This window comes from Chamaea fasciata, unplaced genomic scaffold (genome assembly GCF_029207755.1).
Source record: "Chamaea fasciata isolate MVZ Bird 193981 ecotype frontalis unplaced genomic scaffold, bChaFas1.0.hap1 SCAF_2, whole genome shotgun sequence".
Lineage (NCBI taxonomy): Eukaryota > Metazoa > Chordata > Aves > Passeriformes > Sylviidae > Chamaea > Chamaea fasciata.
In genome coordinates, this window is record NW_027094087.1 from 116,919,325 (window position 1) to 116,929,710 (window position 10,386).

A 10,386-nucleotide genomic window follows, 5' to 3' on the forward strand; every position below is an offset into this window, starting at 1 on the left:
CCGATAGAAACAGGACTGGTCTCGGTGTTGCCCAGGGGAGCCCCACTGGTGACTGGCTACCAGCTGAATTAAACTGTCCCATACCACTCTCTGGGTCTGGCCATTTTTTACAGTGAATAGTGGACTGTCCAAGCCATGGGCAGCCAGTTTTTCCACAAGAATGCTTTGGGGAATGGTGTCAAAGGCTTAAGAAAAGCCTAGGAAAACATCATCCCCAGCCTTTGCCTCTCCCACCAAGCAGGTCACTTTGTCATAGAAGGGAAGCTGTGGACAATTCAGGAAACTTTGTTGCACCCTGCTTTAAGGGTAGAATCAAGGACCCTGGGAACTGCCTGTCTGCCTACCAGTCTTCCCTCTGTGACTGGGAAGAGTCCCACTTTGGTATCTGGACCTGGGGATATATCTCTTCAGGTCCCATGGACTTGAGCACATTCAGGTTTCTGAGATGGTCTTGAATCTGATCCTCTCAGTGGGCGCAGGGTCTTCATTTTCCCAGTCCCTGCATTTGCCTTTCTCAACTTGGGCCGCATGGCTGGAGCACTTGACATTGAAGACTGAGGCACAGAAGTTCTTGAGAACCTCAGCCTTCCCTTTGTCCAGGGTACTCAGGTCTCCTGTTGCCTTCTGGAGAGGGTCCATATTATCCCAACTCTCTTGCTTGCAACATATCTATAGAAGCCCTTCCTGTTATCCTTCATAGCCCTGTTCCTGCCCTTCCCATAATCCTCACCCACTAGCTCTTAGCTGTTTCCTCGTACTTCCCCAGGTAGAATTTCATATCCATAGAGAGCTACATCCCCTCCTCATCTTCTTAGCCCGTCTCTTCTGAAAACCGTAAACCCTTCCATTCCAGTGCTCTAGTCATAGGAACTATCCCACCATGTCTCTGCAATATTCTGCTTTCGTTTTCACTTGTTGGCTATTGCCAGTGTTCTCTTTTGTTCTCTTTTATTGTGGGGGCACAAGGAAGTTTTTTTTCCTTTCATCTTTTGATTTGGTCTTCCTAGTCCATCCCACTGACCCCAGATAATGGAGGTTTTGTGGGGGAAAAGAGTTTAAATCGAGGAGAAACACTCCTTTTCTATTCTGTGTTTACATTTAGGCTAAACACCTTATTTTATCTCCAGTATTTATTAAAGTATTTGGAAAAAAAATTAACAGTTTTGAAGTCAGTTTTTTTTTTTAAGTAGTCTAAAAAGTAGCAGCACCATCCTCAAAACCCGGAAGTTTTTGACAGTTTAAGGTGCTGCTATTCTGGATTTAAATTGACATATACGTGATCTGACCATTTTGCTGTCTGTGTTCCCGTGGACTGCTGCAAATGTGTGCCCATGGCCCGTGGGGGCCAGGGAGTGTCGGAGCGGTTGAGACGAGTGTGAAGGTGGGTTTGTGTGTAAGCTAAGGAAGGTGTGCGTCGTGGATGAGCGTTGCCTTCTCGCTTCAGTTCTCTCTGTCTCGCTGCAGTTCTGTGTTTCTCTATTTCTGTTTCTTTCTCACTTAGTTTCTCACTTTATGCTAGAAAAAAAAATTGTTTTTCTCTTTAGCTTAAATTTAAACAGCAGCAGTAGAGTAAAAAAACCTTGAAAATTAAAAACAACACATATTTTTGTTTTTATTCCTAGGGAGCCTACCATTTCTACTGCTGCATCAGATTTATTGTTTTCCTTCTTTTCATATATCGTATATAGGCACGCTAATTAATGCTCCAGATGGGAGTAAGTAATGAGCTAAGAATTGCTAACATTCCAAGGATGGCGGCAAAGCGTGCGCGCGGTCACTTCACCGTGACTTGCCCATTGTTTCTGCTCAGGTTCTGATGTTCCAATATGCATGCTGGGTGTTTTCCATCAAACACACCTGCCGGCAGCACTTGGCCAACATCCCGCCTCAGCCAGGCCAGAACTCCTGTGTTGAGATTTTCAAGTCCCTTTTAGGGGTTTCAGTCTCTGTCCTTGACCATGGTGGTGAGGCAGATGAGGGATCTTCGGACCGTCTCTTACACCACCCCGTGACTCACGATTGTCGTCAAGAGAGCCCCTTCTGCAGGGTTCCGTAGTCTTGCGAAGTCTTCAGGACTCCTCCATGTTAGTAGCATATCCCGGAAAAAAGAGACAATAGAGAGTGTGTGTGAAAGAAAGAGGGAGAAAGAGGAAAAAGTAGAAAAAGGAAATAAAAACAAAACAAAATCAATCAATATTGATTATAGCAATTTCTTCAAAATAATCAAAACAAATCATAAAATTTCTCAAAGTTATAACAATTTTCAAACAACAGCTTAATTTTGATTACAATATAACATAATTAAAACAAACAACAATAATCAAAACAAGCAACCAACAATTTCAAATTAATCTGCTATTGGAGGTCTAATTTTCACTGTTTGGGTAGTACGTCTCGTGTCAATAACTTTGGGAGTGTCTCAAAAGAGGTCTTAACTCTTCATCATTTTCCAATTTAGGATGTATAAAATGACTGATAAGACAAAACCAATCAAAACCAAAATCAAAAGAACAGCAGTGGGATGACACACTTTGTTCAGGATACCTGTAGCCGTAGGTGACCACCCAAAAAGGGTATCCCACCACCTGTGTTCAGCATCTTTTCTTACCCTTTCCATGACGTGATGTATTTTTCTCACTTTGTGATGAATAGTTACCAGGGTTTTCCGTCTGTTTTTCTTGATCTTTTCCAAAATCTCAATTAAGTCCTGATGAAGCAACAATTGCTTCACCAAAGTAAGATTCATCCCAATAGGGGGAGGCAATAATTTGTGCATCACTGTATAATCAGATTGTAAAAGGTGATAAGAGGTAACTGGGGCTGAGTAAGAAAAGTCACATCCTGTAATTGTGGTAAAGTTACAAATACAAAAATTCGAGTGATTCTTAAGATTCACTACCATTTCTAAAGCATGCACACCCATTGCCTATATATATTAGCACTGTTTCAAAAGTCTGGTTATGGTGAATTTCAAAGTGGCAGATATTTTGCTCTGTGTTCAAACAAATGTCTTGAGCTATGATTGCATTAACAATATCAAGTGCACCAAAACATTACATATGGTTATTACAAAAGCTGTAACTGTGTTGGTATTGGGGTTATAGGTAAAGTTGACCAATTTCTACCAGGATTGGAATTACTTTTCAAAATCATTTGCATTGTCCCAAATTATTTTCCAAATTTCAGTAGGAAAAGTGCCTTCTTCTCCCCTTATGATTGAGGCAACAACTGTCTGCATCCAAAGCTGTGTCTGGATGCAGCTAAGAGCCAAAGAAACATTGTTTTGTGTAGCACCAAGAGCATCAATTATCATTTTGTGATCATTCACATTCACTTTTTCCCAATTTGGTAATATGTTTGATAGCAACCACTGATGTGTCCCCAAAGCCAATAAGGATAACTACAATGGTTGTTGTAATTTGGTCAAATCTCTAGTTTTGGCAGCCAATTTTTTCATTAATACTTCTAAAAATTCCCAATTTAAAATATTTATCATGGTTTATATGACCTTCATGTCCCTCGGAGTTCTCCTGTAAAAAGTAAGCACAACAGAATCTGCCACCAAAAGGCAGAAAGTTAGAATGATGGAAATTCTCCAGTGGGCATTTATTCGATACTCTTTCCCTAGAGCATCAAAGGTTACCCATGTGTATTTATTCAGAGGGGGTTTTAGCACTTGTGGTACCTCTCCCACCGTGGGGAGGTCCACCAAGACAGGTTGTCCAGGGTAACGTGCTGGATTCTTGGAATCACTTGGTCCCTGTAGTGAGGGAACTATGCTTGGAGCTGCTGGGCCAAAGGGAAAAGCATCAGTAAAACCAAGGACTTGCTGACTGTTCGGGGGAAAAGGGAGGGGTAATGACTGAGGCAGGTTTGTCTTGGATGCTATCCAAGTTTTCTGCTTCTTGTACTGCCAGTTTTTTCACAGCTCCTTCGGTTATTGAGAAGATGTTACAATAATACTCAATCTGAGCACACCACTTTCTTACTGAGGCTGTCTGGGCCACCCCGTTGGAGGAGGAGTCCCAGTAGTGACTGACTTAAAAACTTGGAAAGGCCCTCTCCAAACAACTGGTTGTTGTGGTACAATCTTCTCTACTTCTATGAGAGCTAGGCTAACCACAAACAAGCCTTTTTCCCAGATAATATACCTCTTTTCAGCATCTCTGAAACCACGGGAATAAAAACCAGCAGGCCATGTCGGACCCTCAGGACCCCACTGCCATATGTGTACTGACAACCGTGAGGAAGCAAATCCCCATTCTACCTGAAAAGGATCTGTTGGCTGGATAGGGCCTAGGGCCTGATGAGCTGTGGCTCCAAAAATCAACAGTTGTAATGCTTCTTCCTGAGAAGGGCTCCAGTCCCATTTTACTCCCTTTCTCAACAAATCATAAAGAGGCTTGGCAAAAATTGAAAAATCTGCAATGTGTTTTCCCCAAAACACTAATAATCCCAAGGCATGCTGTAGATCTTTCCTGGACTCAGGCACTTTAATTTGATCTAAGGAGGTTAGGGTGTCAGGTGGGATGCATGTCATACCTCCTTTCCACCAGATACCCAAAAATTTTACTTCTTGAGAAGGTTTTTGTATTTTTTCTGAGGGGATTTGCAAAACAAGGCTTTCTAAGTGGGAAGTTATTTTCTGTTGAACACCCCCCACTTGCTGTGTCTCATTGTTTAAAACTTGTGCTAGGGAGTGCTGTGGCTTGTTGCCCAAGGTTTGTGGAAGAGGAGGTGCGCTGGGTTGTCGGTTGGATGATTCCAACACAATGGGTTTGGGACAGTGCCAATTGGAAATTATTTTAGCCAATTTATCATAAGGCAATTTATCCATAATTTTTTGCGGCACTCCCCTTTTCAGTCCTAGTGACCACAGTTGCTGCCGGTTGGAAATTTGTTTTCCCTTTTCTGGGTTTTCATTAGGAGAAGCAATGTGCCTGACTCCTCTGGGTTTTTCTGGTGTGTCCTCTGAGTACTTCACTGGTCCATATTTTCTACTGTAACTTATTAGCTCCTCTGCTACCTCACTCCATGTCCAAAGTTTATGACTGCTGTTAGATTGTGTGCTAGGAGTTGTGAAAGGTGAGGAGTCAGTGGAACCAGTTTGATCTCTTGTATGGCCAAGAAATCTTTCAAGTCTATCTACCGGAGTGATAGATGCTATTGTTTTTGAAGAAGAATTGCTGTTGGTTTAAGAGACTCTGGCAGACCTCGAATTAAAGGGGTCATAATCTCAGGTTTGACAGGCTGTTGCATTGGTGACTCACAGCCAGAGATTAATTTTCTCTCACGTATCATTTGCAAGCATGCAGCTTTGTGTATGTTTTCTAGGAGTTGGTCTGAGGTGCCGACTATTGCCAGAGGGTCGCCCCTCTCAAGGGGGTTTAACCCCCCTGCCCAGTAAGCTGCACGCTGTGTCAGGGACCATGGAGCACGCGTGTTTCCTGTTGTTAAGAAAACTCCATGTCCCCAGTAGCCACTTGCTTCTTGTTCACTTAATTTAATTTGGTCGCCCCCTGTGAGGGAAACTCTAAAAACATACTCCGTCTCTGATTCACTAGGGAGGCGGGAGTATTCTTTCTTTAATTTAGCTAATTCAGTGGCCGTGTATGGTATTTCTTTGGTGGTTATGTGGGGATCATGATCCTCTTCATTTATAGAATTATATTCTGTTTTAATGAGAGGTCTCAAGTTGGAGCAACAGTGTTCCCCACAATTTTGCATGTGTACTAATTCTTTCTGAGGGTATATTTGTTTAATGTTGTATGTCTCCTTTCCTTCTCTTTCTGTGGATGAATCTGCAGATTTTAAGTTTTTACTTCGCCCTTCTGCAAGGGAAATCTGCAGCAAATAATTCTGATTTCTTTCCTGTTCTAACTGTTTTTGCAAAGCTTCTACCAAATTCTGCAGGGATTCTATTACTGCTTTTTGTTCACTTACCCGTTCAGAACGGGTTTCTATGGCTGCCGAAAGGCAGGCCCCCAAAACTGAGCAAAGAATGGTTTTATTTCTGCCCAGTCTGTATCTAGCATCATGTTGCAAAGAATATATTCTATCTACAATGTTTTCAAAGTTAAACCAATTATTCTGTGCCCACCTTTCTCCGTCTGGAGAAGGTCTAGCACTATGTTTTGCTAGCAAAGCATGAAATGCATTCTTATCTTTTTCACTCATTTTGCGAAGGGACCAAAACCACTCTCAGGGAGGTACGCTTCAAGTTACACCAAAGGCACAGCTAAAACTGTGTTTCCCTTCGCTTCCCTGGAATGGGCGAGGAGACCAAAACTGCCTGGGAGGTTCACCTTAGTTACAAATGGTTGTCTCTTCAACTACACCAAGCCGCCCAAAACACAAAAACAAAACCTAACTACAGTCCCATCTTTTGCACAACGAGATCCTTTTGTGAAATCCTGATGACAGGGAGTGCTATACGCCTGGGTGTATACAGTTTGCGGGAATTTTCCCTCGCCCCCCTTGCTTTCTAACAGCGCTCACCGAAGTGGCGTGCTAGGTGCGGCTGAGACGAGGGTCCTTCCCCTGTTACAAACTCTATAAAACCCGCAACCCCTCTGTCCATCAAGATCCTGTCCGTGACGCCAATTTAATGTCACGATCCGCTCACACAAGCGGGGTTCGTGATGGTTTGTTTTAGGGATCTCAGAGCGCAAAAGACACAGCGGGGGACAAACTCAGTTTGTTCAATCCCAAACGCACCTTTATTTAGTGCCAACAAATGCGATAGTGGGGAGAGAAAAGAGAATAGTAAGAAAGACAGAAAAAGAGGGGAAGGGGATTATAGCTACCAACATGGAGGGTCGAGTCCTCGAGGCTTTTGAAGATGCCTATAGACGCGAGTTTCTCCAGTGGGGTGATCACAAAAATGAGCGGGGGTCTCCAGGGTTCTTATAGTCCTCTCCGAAGCGACAGGCAGTTGGCCAAACAGGTGGGGGAAATCATTGCAGTGTGTTCATTTAGAGAACCCAGAACAAGTCGGTCGTCAGCAGGTACAGTGTCAACCAGTCCAAGTCAGCAGGTGCAGTGTCAGCAGGCGCGGTCACTTCACCGTGACTTGCCCATTGTTTCTGCTCAGGTTCTGATGTTCCAATATGCAGGCTGGGTTTTTTCATCGAACACACCTGCAGGCAGCACTTGGCCAACATCCCGCCTCAGCCAGGCCGGAACTCCTGTGTTGAGATTTTCAAGTCCCTTTTAGGGGTTTCAGTCTCTGTCCTTGACGATGGTCGTGAGGCAGATGAGGGATCTTCGGACCGTCTCTTACACGTGGAGCTGGAAGAACCGAGCTGGCCGTGAAATAAAGCTTGTGGGTCAAGAGCTGAAATCACTGGGGCCGCAAAGGGGACACTCCAGGGCTCGAGCTCAAATCTCTAGAGGGGTGGCAGAGAGACTGCCAGCGCCATAGCAACTCTAGCGCTGATGTACAGACTGTAGGATTGGTGTGCAGAAATGACTGTAGGCCTGTGATACTGATGCTGGGGCTGGGTCTAGAGCCCGAAAATGGGAGAGAGGGTGGAGAGCTGAAAAGGGATTGCTGTAAGATTGCTCCTGAAACGCCGCCGCTGCCGGGATATTGCGTGGGTCTGGGACTGCCACTGTAGGGCTGGGATATTGACTGCGCGTGGGGCATAGACACAGTAGAGTCAGAGCTCAATTGCTGCTCAGCTGGGGCCAAGATGAAGATCCTGCCCTGTGGACGATGGAGAAATTTCAGCTGCCACAGTTGGAGAAATCCACAAAGGCTTTGCATCCAGAACGCATTTATGAAGGTGGGATTAGGAGGGACAGTACTACTGGCAGCAGTGTGGTTTGGGTTGGAAGGCACTGTAAAGATTATCCTCTTCCACCTCCCTGCCGTGGGTAGGGCAACCTTCCGCTAGACCAGGTTACTCCAGGCCCTATCCAGTCTGGCCTTGGACACTTTCATGGATGGGGCAGCAACACCTTCTTGGGGCAACCTGTGCCAGGGCCTCACCAGCCTCACAGGGAACAGTTTCTTCCCAATATCTAATCTAAACCTACTTTGCCTCAGTGAGAAGCCATTCTCCCTTGTCCAGTAACTTCAGGCCCTTGTAAATAGTCTCTCTCCATCTTTTTTGTTGACTCCCTTCAAGTAGTGCGAGGCCACAATTAGGTCACTCCAAAGCTTCTCCTCCAGGCTGAACAATCCCAATTGTCTCAGCCTTTTCTTACAGCATAGAGGTGCTCCATCCTTTTGATTATCTTGGGGTCTCCTCTAGACTCTCCAGCAGCTCCACGTCCTTCCTGTGCTGGGACCCCAGAGCTGCAGGCAGCACTGCAGGTGAGATCTTACCAGAGCAGGGCAGAAGCGGAGAATCGCCCCCTCCCCTGCTGTTCACACTGTGGGATCAGCCAGCACACAGGGCCAGGGTAGGTCCAGCCTCTCATTCACCAGCATCCCCGAGTTCTTCTTGGCCAGGGCTGTTCTTGGTCTCTTCATCCCCCAGCCTGGTTTGACCCTGGGATTTGTCCTGATCCACATGCAGTACTAGCCCTTGGTCTTGTTAAACCTCATGAGCTTCCCATGGGCCCTCTTCTTGAGCTTGTCCAGGTCCCTCTGGATGGCATTTGGTCCTTCAGGATGTGGAGCTGCTGAAATGAGTCCAGAGATGCTCGAAGGCTGGAGTCTCTGTTCTGGAGACAGGCTGAGAGCGCTGGAGGTGTTCAGCCTGGGGAGGAAAAGGTTCCAGGGAGACCTTAGAGCCCCTGACTTCAGGAGAGCTGGAAACAGACTTTGGACAAGGGCCTGGAGTGCCAGAACAAGGGGGAATGGCTTCCCTCTGCCAGATGGCAGGGGTAGATGGGATATTGGGAAGGAATTGTTCCCTGTGAGGGTCGTGAGGCCCCGCACAGGTTTCCCAGAGAAGCTGTGGCTGCCCTTTGTCTGGAAGTGTTCATTGCCAGGTTGCATGGGGCTTGGAGCAGCGTGGTGCAGAGGAAGGTGTCCTTGCCCATGGCAAGGTGGTGGTGCTTGATGATCTTTAAGGTCCCTTCCAACCCAAACCAGTTAATGACTCCATGATGAGTGTCTGACTGACTCCACATCAGTTGTTGAGTGCAGAGAAATTGTTAACACGTATTCATTTGTTTTTCTTCTCTGTTTCTTTTCTCTCATCCAATATTTTTGGAATTTGTTTCTATTTATTAAATTACCTGACTTTACGAGTTGCTTTCTCGCTTTTTTTTCCTTACTGAATTGCCAGCTGGGGTTAAAGCACAAGACCCTTCCCCGGCTCCATTACCCTTCTCTAGACACACTCCAGAAACTTCCATGTCTCTGTTGTTGTGCGGGGCCCAAAACTGAATACAGGGTTCGAGGTCCAACCCACCAGTGCCCAGCACGAGGGCGTGATCACTGCCCTTGTGTCATGGAGGTTCATGAAATTGAGATAAATCATGTATTCAAAGAGACTTTTTTATGAAGCAGTTAACCTCCTCCTGCTTCCAGCAATTACAGATCCAACAACAACTGAAAACAGGTTCATGATGTCAAATGAAATTAAGACCTGACTGACTTAAAGAATCCTGAAGGTTTCAGCAGGGCAATGTGGAATTCATGGTCATTGTGCCCAAGGCAGCAAGGGCTCTCCCTTGGGCTCCTGTGGGCCCCAAAGGGGGTACCCAAAAGGGGGGTACTGACTGCCCTGGGATGACACACAGGGGGGGCTCTGCCTGCTCCACACTGTCACAAAGGGATTTCTGACTGCCCCACGCTGTCACAAAGAGGGTTCTGGCTGCCCCGTGATGTCACTGCCAGGCTATAAAAGGGGCCTGAGCAGACAGGAGCAGACACTGCTGGGCACAACAGTCTGCCCTGGCAGACAACAGCCTCAGCCTCTGCCAAGCCACCGGGGCTGGATTCCCCTCACTGGAACCCTGCAAGTCTGTCTGGAGCCTCTTCACCGGCCTGTGCTGGTGGAGTGCTACAGATGCTGCCATGGGGCTCCTCGACACATTCACCCCGGGTGAACTGGTGGCGATCACAGTGGCGATGCTGCAGCTCATCCTGATCTCTGTCGTGCTACGGGACAAGCGTCTATGGGCAAGTGGCCTCTGATCTGCTGTGTGGGCTGGGCCGGGCCGTGTTGGGTTTGGGGTGTGTTGGTGTGACACGTGTGGCAGGACAGTGTGCAGCGTTCTGGGGAGCTGCTCTTGTCTCACCCATTTGTGGTTCTTGCAGAGGATCCGTGTGGACTCAAAGCATCCAAGCGCAGCGAGAGGCCGGCTGGGTGTGCAGAGCAACGTGGACAGGACCCGGAGATCAGCAGGCATGGAACCGCCCCGTGACAGGTCCTCAGTCAGTTCCACGAGCTCCGGGAGGAGGCGTTTCCCGAGGTTCATCCGGAG